General features: G+C 37.5%; 1 protein-coding gene across 1 annotated transcript in view; it reads right to left on the bottom strand.

The window, feature by feature from the left end:
- LOC145990140 (sodium channel protein Nach-like) overlaps window positions 1-18,575 on the bottom strand; it is a 123,879-nt gene that overhangs the window by 102,299 nt on the left and 3,005 nt on the right. The window lies entirely within an intron of this gene.

Raw genomic sequence — 18,575 nt, 5'->3', positions numbered from 1 at the left:
CAGGTAAAACATTGTACATATTTAACAATAATTTAAATCATTACCAATTACCTGTAGGTGGTCAATTACAATTTATTACAACCCCCGAGGGTAATGTCAAGGTTTCAATAGGGAGAAATATTTATAGAATTAAGCACTCAAATATGATTTCTGGCACTGTATATACTGTTTCTGCTGGTGACTGCTTATATATTGAGGTCCCGGGATCATATGACAAGCTTATACCTTTTTTTATAGAATTAAGAATTAGATATTCAATAATAAATAACCACTAAATCAAAATGCCTAATGATATATTTGGCCATACAAGGCATGAAGATCACAGTGATGAGATTCTGATGCTTGATGTCAGATTTAAAAAATTAAGAAATGATTTACAAGCTTTACAAACCACACTCAATGCCAGTCTTCAACTAGAAATTACAAATTTACAATCACAATGCATGGACCCTCTTCTTAAAATTGATTCAGAACTCAAATTGCTGCTTCAAAAATATACTGACTTGGCAACATTAGATAATTTTCAAAGTTTAGAGGAAGCTGTAGCAGCTCTTCAAGCCAAATTTAAGACTCAGGCTACCAACTCTGAGCAATTGAAACAACAATTAGAAGTACAGATTAATAATGTCCAGTCACAGCTCCAAACAATTGTCAAAAGCATAAAGTCACAAGAAGATTTTGATCTAGTAATTTCCACTCTAAAAGAACAGATTCAATCATTACAGATACCTAATCTGGACCCCTTGAACAATGCTATAGCTGAGGTTAAAGAAAAAATTGAGACACTTGAAAATTTTATGAAAAACTTGCCATCTTCTCATGCTTTGAGTGCTATAACTCGTAGTGTTGCCAACATCAAGCTGCAACTTGAAACATATGAAGGTTTTGAAAAACTTCAGAGTACCATAACCCATCTTGAGGGTACAATAGCAACAGTGCAAAGTGATTTGACAAATGTACAAGAAACTCTAGAATCTCGCCTGCCTGGTATTGTAAACACCCTTGTCAGTGTCCAGCAACAGATCACAAGACTTGAAAACCTCAACACTGAATCTGAGCTATCTCATTTTCATCACTTGATCGATGATATCCAAACAAAGCTTAAAATTTTACAACAATCAACACCTACTCAGGCAGACATAACCCTGCTTCAAGATGCTATGCATAGTGTGGCTGATTCTTCTGAATTAAATGATGTGAAATTGGCACTTGAATCTTTGCAAAATACTGTATCAAATCTGCCTACATCACAGGAACTTAAAAATATTAAGAGAGCTGTGAATCGCATATTGAAATCAGAAGATATCAAGAATATCCAGACAGAGATCAAACAACTTGCACAGACAGTGGCCACTCTACCAACTAATCAACATATTAATGAATTGCATGCCTTGTTTGAGGATATCAGAAGACAAGTTCATGATCTTACTGCTCAAAATTCAAAATTGGCAGTTGTTGAAAATCTACAGCAAATTGTAGCCAACATCAAGCAACAGCTAGGAAGCATGGAATCCAACCAAGCAAATGCTTTGTCTGCTTTTGCCACCCAGCTTCAAGAGATTGTGCAACAATACAAAAAACTTGTTGTGGACATAAAAATCAAGCCAGGCCATGATGATGTTAGGAGTATCAATGAGCACCTTGAATCTGTAACAAGTAGATTGCTTACAGCAGAAAAAGAAATAACTGGCCTAATCGAGAATCCTAAACATACAGTAATTCTTGAATTGTACAGTATCCCCAAACAAAGAATATGATTCACCATTTACACCAGGTGGCAAAATATATATGCTGTCCCCTGCACAATTTTATTACCAGTTTTTTGTTGGGGGCACACTTAGACCAATCAAGATCAAATATTGGCTACAACCACAGGCACACCACTACCCTACCTTATCAATAACAAATGCTGACAACAAAGCAAAAATCACCAGTGTAGAGTTAGAGGATTTTACAGACCCCGATACATTAGAGACATCTTATGCTGAAGATGATGGTTCTCTGGAATTTAATATACAAATAGGAGACAAATTATATTTAGAAAATCCTGTAGTATCAGCTGCTGAACATCCTATAGTTGCAATATTCTTGTTTACATACTATGTCTAGACAAATTATTGTTGATGAATTACACAGACAAGCCAGACATAATTATAAGAGACTGCCAGTGGTTACAAAAGGCATAGATGATTTATGGCAGTGTGACTTGGTTGAGATGGCAAGTGGACAGCTGAAAAACTTAGACAAGATCAACAAGGGCTACAAGTATCTACTCACTGTCATAGATATATTTTCAAAATTTGCCTGGGCTGTGCCACTCAAATCCAAGACTGGAGCATGTGTTACAGAAGCCTTCAGGTCAATCATCAATCAGAGTGGAAGATCACCGCGCTATTTGCAAACAGATAATGGCAAAGAATTCTATAATTCGGTGTTCCAACAATTTATTAAAAGCCAGTCAATACAACATTACTCGAGTTACAGTGATCTCAAGGCCTCTATTGTTGAAAGATTCAACAAAACCCTAAAAAATCATATGTATAAACAATTTACACTTCAAGGTAATTATAAATGGCTTACAATCCTACCAGAACTTTTAGATAGATAAAACAACTCGGTCCATTCCACAATCAACATGAAGCCCTCTGAGGTAACTTCATCTGATGAGCAAAAATTGATCAGTACTGTTTATTATCCTAAATACCAGCCAACAACAAGAAAAGCCAAATACAAGGTAGGTGATCAAGTAAGAATCAGCAAATATAAGCACTTATTCAAAAGAGGCTTTACAAGAAACTGGAGCACTGAATTATTTACAGTGGTTCAAGTTAAACCTGGGACCCGATACACATATATAATAAAAGACCATCGAGGAGAAATTCTCAAAGGCAGGTTTTATGAAGAAGAACTCAGCAAAACTAAACAGCCTGACACATATCTCATAGAAAAAATCATCCGCAGAAAAGGCAACAAGATACTGGTGAAATGGCTAGGACTCCCAGAACACAGCTGGATCGAGGCAGACAAAGTGATACTATGAACACCTGGGATGTTATAAAGAGACTGCCAGAGCCTGAACAGCAGATTAAGAGAAATGGCAAGCTGCTGCCTGATAATATTAGATGTCTTATTGTTGGGCCATCGGCTTGTGGTAAAACTACACTAATGATTGATAATTTTTTATTGGCACCCAACTGGTTAGACTGAAAAAACAGGCACTTGTATGTCTTCTCTAAGAGCTTGGAACAATTAAAATATCAGCAGCTGATGAAGCTATATGATGGAGTGGATATAGCCACTTTTGAACCAGATGTTAAGTCAATCCATGAATGTCTTGATAACTCTGTTGTTGTGTTTGATGACATTATACTGGATAATCAAAACAAGGTTAGAAATTTTTTTACACAGGGGCGACACAAAAACATAGATTGCTTCTACCTGGCACAGACTTTTTCTAAAATTCCAAAGCAGCTGATCCGAGACAACACCAATTTTATATGTGTGTTTCATCAAGATCATACCAACCTCAAACACATACATGATGAATATGTAGGTGGGGACTTGAGCTACAATGATTTTTCCAAGTTTTGCAGTAGGTGCTGGAACCAGGACAGCTATGGGTTTGTCACAATTGATATGACAAGGAAACCCAATAGTGGCAAATACAGAAATAAAATCAACAATTTTCTAGACATTGAAACATATATAAATAACCATGAAAAGGCCAATCATTGATGATCTTAAATTAAGAGATTATCTTGTAAAAAGATTTAAGGGATGGAAATCAGAGAACCGAGGAATCTATGAACAACACAAGCAAACAGAACAGCCTATTATTGATGCTATTAGTGAATTAGGTAAAAATTTCAAAACTGTTACAGAGCAAAATCAAAATTTGATCACAGAGCTTGTACCTGTAGCTGCTAGGAACATATTAGATTCTCCAATCACCCCACTTTCTAGTATTCATACACCTAGTCCTGTTGCTCCTCGAAGAATTGAAGCTACTCAGGATCCTATTGAATTGGGTCTTCTTGCTCAAAAATATTTAAGCACACCTAAAGACAACAAAGATGAGGTGTTTGGTTTATATGCTGACACAGAGCGTGATGGTAGCATCATACATAGAATTGGCAATTTCAGAGTAACATTTATGGGAAATGATCTGATAGTATATTCAGAATCTCATCTTGGAGAAAGAGGTGCTTTTGTTAAGTATCCTGGCACACCTGGATTGTGGGAATTGATGACTAGGAAAAGGCCTGGCAGCTATACAGATCAAGATTATGAGCATTACAAAGAAATATTAATAAAATCAGATGCTCTATACCAGAACAATGATCCCACACAAAAAAGAGTCAAGTCTAGCAGTGGAGCAAAATACAACAACTTAATCAAGCCCATATGGTCACAGATCAAGACAGGTAGTGGAATCAAACAATACAACACCCTGCCTAAAGAATTTGTGTGGGTTGATGATGTCAGGAAACTTGTAGATAGGTTGCTGGTCATAGCTGGGGAAGAAAAAACCACAATTTTTACAATGAAAAAGTTGGAATTATGGACATGATAAGCACCAAATTGTCTAATTTTATAGTGAATGACACTAAGGGCATTGGATATCTTATAAAAATTATTAATACTCTACCCCCCAAATTTTGGAATATCTCTGAGGGTCGGGGGCTGGTTAATGACATCATAAACAAGCTGCCATTTGAACTACACATTCCAGGCTATCAGTATTGTGGTCCCGGTACAAAATTGGACAATAGATTAAACAGAGGTGACCCTGGTGTTAATCCTCTAGATGCTGCTTGTAGAGACCATGACATAGCATACAACACACATACTGATCTTGACAGGCGACATGTTGCAGACAAGAAATTAGAAGAGGCTGCATTTGGTAGATTTGTAAGCAAAGATGCTTCTTTAAGTGAGAGAATAGCAGCACTGGGGAACACCATAGCTATGAACACCAAACAAAAACTGGGGTGGGGGTTGTGATAAATTAAATAAATTTAAGCCACTTAATTAAGCTATGTAAACCCAGAATATGTATATAATAAACCTAGGATGAAGGCCAAGTGTGTTATGTATCAGATACCTTATGCAGGTCTTAAATCTCTTAAAACTATTGATAGTCTTCTAACCAAAAAGCAGCGCAAGAAAAAAAGCTCTTGTCTTGCCAAGGGCCATGGTATGAAATTATTACTTAGTACCCCTCAATTAAAAAAATTACAGCAATCTAGAAAAAAATTGCATACAGGTGGCTTCATATTTAGTATCCCGGCTATCTTAGCAGCTTTGGGGGCTGTGGGGAGCTTGGCTGGGGAATCAGCTGCTATAGCAAAAACAGTAATAGATGCCAAAAAGAATAAGGCAGAATTAGATGAATTGAAGCGCCATAATCTGGCCATGGAGAAACAAGGCAAAGGTCTTAAGAGAGCCATGAATAAGTTTAAAAAAACAATAGCCGCTTACAAACCAAGATATTGAAGCTTTAATCAAACCACTAGGCATCAAAAATTTTAGAGGTGTGTTCATGTCTGATTCTTTACCAGAACAACCACTCAACAAAGAGTGTGGCATAGTTAATTTGGATAAGAACAAAAATCAGGGCACTCACTGGATCTGCTATCTTAAATATTCAAACAATGAGGCATTTGTGTTTGATTCATTTGGAGGTGTTCCACCTGAAAATTTAGTAAAATATCTAAAATCAACTAATCTTTATTACAATAATGCCCGTGTTCAAAATTTCAAAGATGTTAATTGTGGACATCTGTGTTTATCTGTTCTTAGATATCTGTCTCAAATAAATAAACCATCAATTGAAAATTTTCAAAAAGCCTTGTGGTATCTGAAGCATCATGGGAGTATTCCATCTCACCAGCCAAAATTCAATATTGAAACTTAGATTACATGATGATATAGTATATCCCAAAACAATAGCTCTCAGAGCATTTTATGGCATGTACTTGATCCCTAATATTACACACCACAACAACAAGATTGCAGTTGGGGATCAAAAAATTGTCATCACTCCAGGGCAGTATAATCTGTCTACTCTAAATGCTCAGTTACCTAGAGGTATAGTGTTAACTCAAAATTCTGTCACTCACAGAGTAGAGATTGTGTCTGCTACAGAAACAGTGGATCTGGGTACTATAGGGGAGCTGTTAGGCTTTGAGAACAACACAAAACTTGAACCAGCCATCAAACACACTGCTATTAATATACCTAAATTCTTAGCCATAGAAACTCTGAATATTCACTGTAATGTGGCCGAGGGTATGATCACCAAATCAGATGGCATAGGCACTCACAAACAAACTGGCATCATTGCAACATTCAAACCTAATTCTGAATTTATGGAGCCCATCATCTATACTCCATCCCCAACATTATATTTTCCTGTGTGCCATAATAGAATAGACTACATTGAATTGATGGTCACTAATGAAAAAGAAGAATTAGTTGATTTTGCTGGAGCCACAACAACTGTAATCATAGAAATTAATATTTAAATAAAAATACATAAAAAAAATGGAAAATATTGAGATTTATGAGCTACAATCATTCCCCCCAAACAGGAGGACCTTTGCAAATTTAAATCAACCCAACACAGAGATTGAGGTTGATCTTGATGTAGGAGATGGCTTTATACACCCCCACAGAGCAGATCTATATATTAAATTTGATGTTGTAAAGCTCGATGGTACAGATTATCCGGCAAATTCAAATATAAGATTGGTAGACAATTTTGTGCCACATCTGTTCTCTGAAATTGAGATCAGAAAACATGGTGTTGTTATAAACAGAGTAGATTACCCTGGCATTACCTCTACAGCTTTGGCCACACTAAAATTATCCAAAACCGAGGCTTCTTACTACAAAATAGGTGGATTTGAGGCTGGTGATAAAATTATATCTAAAAGCCACACAGTGCTGTTCCCCATGCGCCTGTTGCCTGGATTCTTCTCAGATTACAAATATATTATGTGGAAGGGTGGTTTAAGAATTACATTTAGAAGAGCTGCCAATGATAATAATGCTTTGATGAGGTACAGTAGATTAAACTCTACTGGGGCAGCTCTGCCTAATACCCTACCTGATGAGGGCAAATGTCTTATTCAGATTATGGAGCTAAGAATTCCAGTTGTTGAATATGAAGCCAGTTGTGCTCTTAAATACAAAGCAGATATCCTAAAAAATCCACAGGTGCCTTTACAATTTTATACATATCAATGTGTGCAGAAGCCTGCCACTGGTAGCTATTATGAGTTTGATGCTACAAATTCATTCTCCAGTATACAATATGACATGCCAGATTTTGTGGTGGTACTGTTTCAAACTGGAAGACACAATAATCAGGAAAAAAAATCAAGTAAATTTGATAACTGCAACATCAAGAACATATATCTTAAAAATGGCAGAAATGAGGTGTTTCCTAGAGAAAATTATAATTTAAACATGTCCAAGGATGATTTCCTCAAATTATATGAAGCATTTACAGCATACAAAAGGGTCACTACTGGCAATACTGACATGTATTACACACCAGATGAATTCAAAGCACAGAGACCCATGTTTGTCATCAACACCTCAAAAAGGAAACTAGTTGTGGTTACAAGTTGTGGTTAATGACAGGACAAACATTAAAATTATCTGTGAATTCCATGATACACTCCCTGATGACACCATATGTAGTGTTATTCTTATAGGTGAAAAATCATATGTTTATGATGTAAGAAATGAGAGAGTCACAGAGCAATTCTAGAAGGCCTCTGCATATTACATTGTCTTAGTACTAGATATGCAAGTTGGGCCTGGTGTCCAATTGAACTTAAATCGGAAGTAAACCGGAAGTGGACCGGAAGTAAACCGGAAGTGGACCGGAAGTGGACCGGAAGTAAATATGTGTGGGCGTGGGTGGGTGTGGGTGGGTAGCTCTTTGGCTTAGTTTTAAGTGTAGCAAAAACAATATCAAGAAGGGCATATTTTTAACAAGCTTATGGACAACAATCTCACAGATGTGGCTTTTGTAAGTGTAGGCAAATCAATCTGAGGGGGCTCATCATTTCACGGGAAATTCCCGAGGGCATTTTTACAAAAATCTTGGGTTAGACAGAGTACCACACTTGAGCAATAAGCTCATATGCACATCTTGAGCTAGTTTTAAGTGTAGCCAAATCTGCCTGAGGGGGGCTCATCATTTCTCGGGTTTATAATATATACTTTTACACTACTTATGCCGAATTTCAAACAAAATGGAGAAATTCCCGGTATTGTAAAATCGCTCCTAACTAACACAAGTGTCCTCACTTTGCAGCGAGCAATAATTCTTAGTTTACAGTCATCTCCGATGCAGAGTTCAGGCTGATTTTCATGTGAGGCTTAAAGTGGTTATTGTACTAGACACCAATCATAATAATGTAATAATCATCCTTTGTTTTTGTTTCGTTTAGATATTATAGGACTCTGAAACCCCACCATGACTTTACGGACATACTGTATATACCATATTCTTTGGTACCTCACATGTTGATTGATTGATTTGGCGCACTTAACTGAATTGTTTTGTGCCTGTTTTAATAATTAATTATGAACTGATTAATTATTTACTTACCTTAGTGCTGATGTCTCTAACTTCTTCTCTAATTTGTTTTCTTGGCTTGGTAAACCCAAGAAAGAAACCATACTAAACATTTTGTAATACTTGTCATCCCGCCGCCATCGCATCGCAAAACAAAAGAGAAAAATAAAGTGTGCGCATTTATTGTTGTTTCATTAATGAGCAATTCTACATGACAAATGAGTAAATGAGTCGTTAACATATTTATGGCCGAGTCTGCTGCCACGCGCGTGTCAACAATAAAGCCCCTATCACACGGAACTTGATTTCTAGTTGGAATGCTCTAGTTGACGCTGGACTGGCTACCCATTTGCTAGTTTTCGCCTCACACGGTACTTGTTATACCGTACTTGTCGATAGTCTTTCGTTCCCATAATGGCGGCCGCGCGAGATGTAAACAACGTATCACTTCACACTTTTAAAATACGATAACTATCCAACCGAGAGGAATATCGCATCGCATTAAATGGTTTTAGGTAGAGAAGAACGGCGCTGATAAAATACATACTTTACAACGTTTACTATACACGTATGGAAGAATATTTTAGCTTTTTCAATTGTAAACATGCCTTTCGTGTTGTATGCACTCGGAAGCCACAGACAAAAAAAGGCTACTTTACAAACTCACAGAATATCTTCACATGGCCAAACTTTGCTCTGATTGGCAGTTCTACAGAATCTAGTCGAAGAAGTTAGTAGCAATTAGAACATGTCCTATTCCTCAAAACCAGTCAAGCAGTCAGCCAGGCGGCCATGATTACTAGCCAGAAAGTCAGTTCATCGCCAACTAGGGCATTCCAACTAGAAATCCAGTTCCGTGTGATAGGGGCTTAAGAATAAGCGTCAAATTTGCTCCTGCCACGTAATTCGTCTGCTAAGAGGATGTTACAAATATTAAGAACAGATAAAAGATGAGAAAAATGCAAGTTTATGATTAGGGGAATGAACGTACAGGTAATTTAGAACCTTTCTTTTTAGGTTAGGTTAGGTTAGGTTAAGTTAAAACAAAAACAGAGTCTGCTGCCACGCGCATGTCTCTTTTGAGGTTACAGCAGAAAAAGAACGTGGCAGCAGACACTACCCATATTAGCCCGATCATGGTGAAACCTACTATTTTGTTTTAAAGAGAATAGTGTAAATAGGTCAATCACAAAAAAGATCATATTTTTTTAGTAGAGGCGGATTAACTTCGCTAAAATGGTAAAATTTGAGTAAATAACACTTAAAATGTGCGTTTTAAAAAAACTACATACAAATTTGCAGAAATTTACAGAACCCTTGCAAATAATCTCTTGAGGATGGTGTGCAGGATGGACATTTTTATTATCTCGATGATTTGGATGTGAAAAAATCGTCATTTAATGTGAAGTCCTAGACTGTTGCACATTATTTCAACCCACAAGCACATGGCAGTACAGTCAACGAAGTTAGTAATAAGGTGTGTTTTATGCTGCATAAAGAAATAATCTGCCGCAGTACTAAGTGAGGTGAGTGTATATCTATCTTCATTGCAGGCGTAAACATAAGGAAGAAGTTCTGCTTGCAACTCAATTCATATTCCTTATTAACAGTGGGGGTGTGAGGTGGCAGTTGCCCCCACTTTTTGCCTCTTAATGCTAAACAGGCCCGTAGCCAGGAATTCTTTGTAGGGGGGGGGCGAAGTCAATCCTAGAGGGGGCAAATTTTTAATATGTTGTGTCGCATTGGTAGATATAGCAGGGTATACAGAGGCACTTGCCCCTTCCCCCAAAAGAGGTAAGTAACAGAAAAGGGTTGATATATAGAAACTGCAACGAACAAAAAAAAAAAAACTTCGAGCAACATCAAATAGCAATATTTCGATAATGACCTTTCCAGATTTCCATAGAATATAAAGTATAATATAAATAGGCTAATAGGGACTGTATCTACTTGATATTTACAGAGCCGGATTAAGACGAAATTGGGCCTGATGCGCAAAGAATAATAGTAACTGTATAATAAGTAACACTGTGTCTAGGCGTCCGAAATTGGGGCTCCAAATTTCATTCTAAAATTTATTTTCAGGTTAATATAGCAAAACGCCGTCTTGTAATCAAGGGGTCCCGGGTTCGATTCCTGGTGGACTTAAAACACCAAATCAATCCAATAATATAGCAAAAGAAAACTGTTCAGCTTTCGGAAAATTCTCGTCTGTTTTTATCTGGGCCTATTTCAGGAATGGCCCTCATGCTACAGCATCAATAGCAGCTTAATCCGTCACTGTCAACAGCTTTGGGTCTCTCTGCAGAACTGATTGAAGGAGCCCTTTATAATGATTGATTTAGTTTGTTTTACTTCGCGTTTTGTGCCTCTTGGCTAATTTGCGAAAATGGGGATGAGTGATGAAATTAATGAATGGACATTCACAAACAACCAAGCCCGAGCAGGATTCGAACCCGGTACCCTTGGCGTCGCAGCGCGATGTGATAATCACTCGGCATCAGGATACGGTGGAGCCCTTTATAAATCATGCTTCATAATGATTCCCTCTAGTTTCCAGTATGCAAGATATTTATGCACAAAGGAATCCATTGAGAATCCAACAACACAATTGTGTTGTGTTACACAGAAAAATCGAATTAATTAAATAATAATGGTTACTATATTATCTACACTTTGATGAATTGTGTAAAAATTTGTAATACATTTTTTTGTACTTGCTAAAACAATAAAACATGGGTCCCTTAGTCCACCACGAACTCAATTTCCTTCAAAGGGGAGACTCTTGCATCACTACAGACAATGGTTGCCTACTAGTTACGTTAATCATTTTGCAAAATATTGTGTGAATTGTATTATATTACAGTTGAAATACATGTTTTGACGCCTGACAAACAAATAGGAATCCCTTGATCGATCAATGACTTCTTGGATTACAGTGTCATCATTAATATTTCATATTAAGTTTCTTAGAGAAGGAACTTGTTTTAATAGGGCGTAAATAATTTTACGAGGCACCATGGCATTCTCTTTAACATTTTTTTCCATATAGATCGTTTGGCTCCCAGGGCCACCCCATAGCTATGGCTCTGAACTTGGACTATAAGAATAGCAGATATTGCGAGCGAAGCGAGCAAGGACATTTTATGAAATCTATTTTATTTGTATAAAATTTGAAATCAAGGGGGCGCAATTGCCCCTCTGTGCCCCTTGCAAGTGCCCTTGACCGTCTGGAAGAAAAATGCAAGGACACGTAAAAACTAATTCCATCATGAGTATCGAAATGCCCTGCTATTCTTAGATTCTCCTAGTCTTGTTTTTTTAATTCAATGTTTGGTTCCCCTAGAATGGACTTCCGTCCAAGGTCGGGTATGGGGGGGGGGTACAATGCTCCTTGCCCCCCTGTGGTTGCGACACTGTTTATGAGTGTCTCTTCTTCAATTTCACGTCATCACTCATTGTCGCGATTAGCTAGAAGTAGCAGAAAAGCAACGCTAAGTAACAAAAATCAAATATCCACTCCCTCTCCCTACCACATGAATCACTATTACCAAAAGGTGGACTTGGGAAACAAAAATTTAAGCAGTTCAAACTTCATAGCAACACATCCAAGCAGGGGCGGCGCCAGAAATATTCGACCGGGTGGGCAGAAGCTCCTTATAGATAGATTAGGGTGGGCAGTATAAATGTAAGATCATATATAGTATATATGTGTATGTAATACTATGTATCCCCCTCTCTCTCTTACACTCCCGATTTTCCTCTTGCTTCTTTTCCCTTTCCTTTTCTTGTTTTCCTCTTTATCTTTTCTAATCTATTCTCGCATCTTGTTTCATTTCCTCTCGCTTTGTCTCTGAATGGACACAATTATTTCAAGGAAGTGTTTACCCACGAGCAGCCATATCCCAGCCATACATTCTAATCACATTCTTTCATGCATGTTAATACAGTGAAATAAATGTGAATTAGGTTTAGTTTAAGCTTGTGTTGCAAATACAAGGCACATACTTGATTTTATGTATTCGGCGACAATGATAGAAAGTGCGATGGTAGACGATCGTGAAGTTTCTCGTAATTTAAATACATGTTCCTGAGCATAGTATTTTCATCGTATGAGTTTTTGACTGAAAGAGTTTTCTTACTCCTTGGGGGTCACTTTTCTTAGTTTATAAGGTTTGTAGAACTGACAAATCTATCTGAATGTTTGTAGTAGCAGCGATTGGGTGCCAACATTTGAGGGGCAAGGACAATATACTTTTTCTTGGTAGAAAAGGTTTAGCATAAAGAGGCCATAGTGCGGGGGCAAAAAGTTGCAAAATGTGGCGGGGGAACTGCATCCCCCCTTCCCGCTCCTCCTAATCGCCGCCACTGTATTTTTGTATTAAAATGAACGTCTTATTAGGAATGATTTAAAACGCACACGAAAACAAATTTTTGTTCATCTTCCATGAAGTATTCCTAGGCTAATGAAAGGCTATTTTGACAAAATATCACTCATAAGTAATAAACAAGTAAGATTGAAAAATTTGTTCAGAATTGAAGAGATTATTAGCTAAGTTGCTATTCGTTTTCTCAACTGTCAGGTTACTAATGCGGGAGAAGCAATACACGTATGGTTACATGAACATATTTCTTGAGGTGACAAAATTATTTAGGACACAAGGAATTCATCGAAGTTGATCACCGTGCCAGTAATAATTCATCTATTTTTCATAGATGACTTGGGTTGTATGGTGTGACCATTTCAAACACACTAGAATGTCAACCTCTACCCTGTGCAGCATACCCTGGAAACTTTATTCTTTCAGGGCAACGAGTCCCTAGCACTTGGAACCACTGTCAAAGTAATAATTTATGATGGTTTGTATTTTGAGTGTCAGCATGTGTTTGTTTTCGCCCCTTCGTTACTTTCATCTAATTACCAATGAACCTTATCGTCGTCATTATCAAAATTAGCAGAAAAATGACTTTGAATAAAACAAATCAACCACAACTTACTCTTTCAAAAATGGAGTTTCATTAGCTCATACCTCTTAGAAAGTTGAGGTGGTAGTTTCAATTGCACAGCGTTTCATTAGTGGATCAAGCAGCTAATTCCGTGAACAATGACGTTGTTTTCCGAAAGTCTCAAATATTTGTCTCAGGCAATCACCCTCTTAAAATGGACGCATCTTCTGTGGTGATAAAATGCCACGTTTGGTGCGAGTTCTTTCTGTATATTTTTCCCCAATGGCATAACGCTGTCGCATTATAATGAAGAGATCCTGTGTTCGACTCCCCCTCCTCTGGTGGAAGCACAATGCACACTGGTTCGGACTACACGTTGAACTGTAGGTTTAGTCCCGATTAGCCTATCTGAGCATAAAAGTGGGCTTAAAAACAAACTAACAAAATCGTCTTCTGGATACTTCGTGACATAACTTTTTTTGTTTACTTTAGCTGCATGTAGTTTCTGTTGATATTTTCGGTTGATTAATGTGGCAAAATTTATGTGGGACGAGGATTTCTAAATAGGATAAGCCACTCATTAGTAGATAATTGAATAATTCTGTAGCTTTTTCCATACATAACTGGTTTATTAAAATTTATTCACTTCAGTATTGTAGTGATTATTGTGATTCCTTCTTATTAGTAGAATGAATATAAAGTTGATATTTCGCATACCATATTGATATTTGAAGATAACAGGTACATAAAGAGTGTAATGAAATAAAAAGGGACACTTCTGGAATTTCAATGCAGAGCTAATTAAAACTATATTACACTCTCTAGCATACTTAAACCCAAAGGTTTATGGCTCCAGCAACACAAGCCTTCAATCTGTCGGGGCAAGATTAATCTAATCTTTCCCATCCTTGCCGATTGCTTTTAGGTCCATCTCAACGTTATCCCTCCATCCTTGTCTTGGCCTTCCCACTGGTCTCATACCATCATTTTTCCCAACAAGAATCCTGTAAACTATTCTTTCCTCTGCCATTCGTGTCACATGGCCTGCCCATCTAAGTCTTCTTGATTAAATTATTCTAATAATTTATAAGTCGGAATAAACAATAGTGTTGCCGTTGGAAGTAAATCTAAGATGATGTTTTTATTTGTTTACTTGGAGATTATTTTAACCATACCCAGGCTGCGATTTATATACGTATGTGGAGGCTCTGAGCTTCAGTCCTCAAGTTCAACCTAAATTCTGATCTAATCTTGATCAAACCCTGCATACTGTTGAGCCTCCTACGCCTACTAGCTGCTTTTAATCATGGAAGTATTCATTTGATCACAGTTTTTGTTTCAATAGCTCTAGTAATTACTTTCACTTTCTAATGACAAAATTGGCTTTTTATAGGTTGATAATATGTGAACATTTCTAGCATAGATAATATTCACAAGTAAAATATCGAAACATTCATATAGCTATCTCCAAGTATATGTACTTATTGAATTTGATTGGGTGGGCAATCGGGTGGGCACAGGAATTTTTGGGTGGGCGCTTGCCCACCCGTGCCCACCCCTGTCGCCGTCCCTGCATCCAAGAAAAACATCCGCACGCATTAGGCACCTTCAATATAAGACTACTCAAAATGTCACAACTGTTCTAGATACTGAAAATTGCAAAATCATTTCATGAAGTCTGAATCTGGAAGGGAATTTCCTTCACCCCAATCCTGATACGACATTATACGGAATCCCATACACCCTAATAAATCACAAAATCAATAAGTGTGTTTGTTTTGTTGCTAGAGTAACACATGATATAATTGTAAAGTTTAGTGAGAATTCCAGGTAGGAATGTGTTCTGTATATTTCACAGGGGGGCAAAGCAAGCTCTCTGCCCCTCTCTAGCTACGGGCCTGATGCTAAACCTTGTCTGCCAAGAGAAAATCAAATGTCCTCCCCCACCAGTTTTAGCACCCAATCCCCCCTACTGCTTAATAATAAAAATGGTGCAGTTTTATACAGAGGGACATCTTTATGAAAAAGTACGTACCATCTGGAGTCCGCAATGTGTACAAGCACTGAGCGAATTAAGCTTTTTGCTTCGGGGGGGGGGGGGATGCCACTCGGTGGCGTATTTATAATTTCACTTCAGAGGTTAGATTTTGGGCTGGTATGCAAATTTGTATATGTTACAAGCCAGTAAAATAAACTATAGGGGATAAAAACATCCATGGCAGGGATAAAAGTAAGTTTCTTTTGATGGGGATACAATTCTACGTGGGGAGTGAGAATTTCCGACTTCCCCCCGGATTGCTACAATCAGCCCGTACCCAGGATTTTTTTGAGGCGGGGCAGACCCATGGACGAATTTTAAATAAATTTTATCTCACATTATACACTGTATATATACAGGGTGACTGGTAATTAGATGTATTCCCTGAAAGGGGTTAAAGTAGAGACAATTTGCAATAAATTTGACCATATGATACCCCGTCCGAAAATTAGTAGTTTTCGAGAAAATCGAATTTCTTTTGTTTTTTTAAAAAATGACATTTTTTCCACATAAAAACATGAATTGAGAAAAAACTGCGCAGTGTATGGAACAAGACAAGACACCGGTAAACTCGCAAGAAGAGCTCAGGGAGAAGATCTTAATAGCTGGTCAACACATCAAGGACACCATCACATCACGAGTTACGAGACCAAATGTCCGTAAAAACCTGCGTGCCTGCATTCGTAACGGAGGTGCCCGCTTTGAGCAAGACGTGTAATGTTCTTTAATTGTATTGTTCATTGATTCCATTCACGTGAAGATGAATGAAGTATTATTTCTTGTACACAAATGTGAATGTTAGCAACATTTGTACCTTGTTGGATAGCTGATGACCCAAGGAAGTAATTAAAGTAATTTGTACGCATCGTGTCATACCATTTTTGTTATTAATACGTTGCCAAGTAAACTAAGAGTGCATTTTTTTATCATCACTTGTAAATTTAGACCCACCCGTTACTTACATGTGATTCTTATTTGGGTAAAACTTTTTTTTTCAACGAACCACTTATTCGTTAGCTATCAGAAAACGCTGAAATAAGTTCCATACACTGCGCAGTTTTTTCTCAATTCATGTTTTTATGTGGAAAATTGTCATTTTTAAAAAAAACAAAAGAAATTCGATTATCTCGAAAACTACTAATTTTCGGACGGGGTATCATATGGTCAAATTTATTGCAAATTGTCTCTACTTTAACCCCTTTCAGGGAATACATCTAATTACCAGTCACCCTGTATATATATGTGTGTGTGGGGGGGGTGTATAGGAAAGGGTGGGTAGAGAAATTTGCTCATTTCATTACGAAATGTTGAAGAACAGCATTTTCTAAGCTATAAGTATGCAACCACGTGACAGATATTTGCAGTTGACAGTGACATTTGTTTCTGTCAGAGAGCGAAAAATATATATATATGATAGGGGTGAACTACGTGTGTGCATAATGGGGTTGATGAGGATTCACATCCATCTTGCAAAGTCCCTGATTTTTCCAGGTATTTTACATAACTGTGTAATGATTTAACATGCTAAAAAATAAGGGTTGCACTTCAACTTTGTAAGTTAATCAAATAAATCACGTTTGTTGAACATTTTTGAAAATAAATGAAAAATAAAATGAATGAACCTTTTTATAAGCAATATTACCCAAAATGGAATATCGTTGGGAAGATAAAACGATACGTGTTTCCGGTTACAAATTCTGCCAAGCAAAAATTATTTATTTCCCCTGGCTTTTCCAGGTTTTGAAAGATTTTTTTAAAAAATGATTTGTTTCCAATGACCTCGGTCCTAGTCTTGCTTCCCTGACTCCTCCAGTTGTCCAGGACTTTGGAGTCAGTGCGAACCGTGTAAATAAATTATCTGAAGGGAACGGCTAAGTGACTTCACCCTGGCAGTGCGTCTGCTGGCATAATATTGTTTCTATGGTATATTTTCGCTTTTAGAATCTTATTCGACATTAAAAATAAATGCCAGTGGCAACCAAGAAGCTATTAAATGGGGATGCATACATGTGGGATAGAGAGTGCCATTTTCAACGGCTCGTACCATCGAATTTTTTGGCCTTGATGTCTTCTGCACACTGTGAAAGTTGTCTGTTGTACGGTCACACCACTGTGTATTTATGTTCAAGACGATTACAAGTAGAGAAGAAGAAAAGTTGCAGTAAAACAAATTCCGATTGGCAGAATTTCGTAAATAATAATGTATTTAATGTCTTTGGTGTTTTGGACAATAACAATATATGTTAAAAGTACTTCAGACAATTTTTTATCTCAAAAATCTAGCAACGATTCTGCTGTGAATGGATTCTCCTATTTACATAATATTAATTAACCCTAAGTCATTGAGTGGCAGAATGGACATCAGTTGCAGAAAACCCCTGAAGTTGGAGAAAGAAAACAAAGTTTTTTATCCTTCTGCTCAGTGGTGGCGGAAAGGGGTCACAGAGCTTGCGGTGCGGGTGAAGACCCAAATGCCCCTTAAATGGTTGGTTTTGTATTGCAATCATTGAGGAACATTTCTCCCATAATGTAAAGAGTATAGAAAATTCCCCTCTACTCTAATTATGTGAAACATTTGTGACCAAGCCGAGGCGAGAAGGTCGGGACTTGGATTAAAAGGAATGAACTGTTCCCACTAAATCGGAACGTCTGATAGCCTTGCATCAATGGTTATAGAACTAAAATAGCCCAATATTGCAGACTGCAGACTTCTAGAGCCTGCCTCTGTCCAGAAAAAAACTATTCATTTGTGCAAAGACAAATTCGAAATTCATGCAAAATTTGAAAAACCATCAACGTACTTTTTGTAGGTTTTTATACGTTCATTTTTTTTTCATGGCTCGAGGGGTGGGCCACGGCCCCCTGCCCCCGTTGGGTACGAGCCTGGCTACAATTGTGACAGGCCATTATCAAGCAAATTAACATAAGTACACCTGCAGAAAAAGTTGCACACTTAGAATGAACTTGATTCCAACTTGAATTGACGCAAGTACT

Source organism: Lepisma saccharinum, chromosome 7, assembly GCF_977018435.1.
Source record: "Lepisma saccharinum chromosome 7, izLepSacc3.1, whole genome shotgun sequence".
Classification (NCBI taxonomy): domain Eukaryota; kingdom Metazoa; phylum Arthropoda; class Insecta; order Zygentoma; family Lepismatidae; genus Lepisma; species Lepisma saccharinum.
Note: the sequence above shows the minus strand (reverse complement) of the source record. Positions and strands in the feature narration are given on the sequence as shown.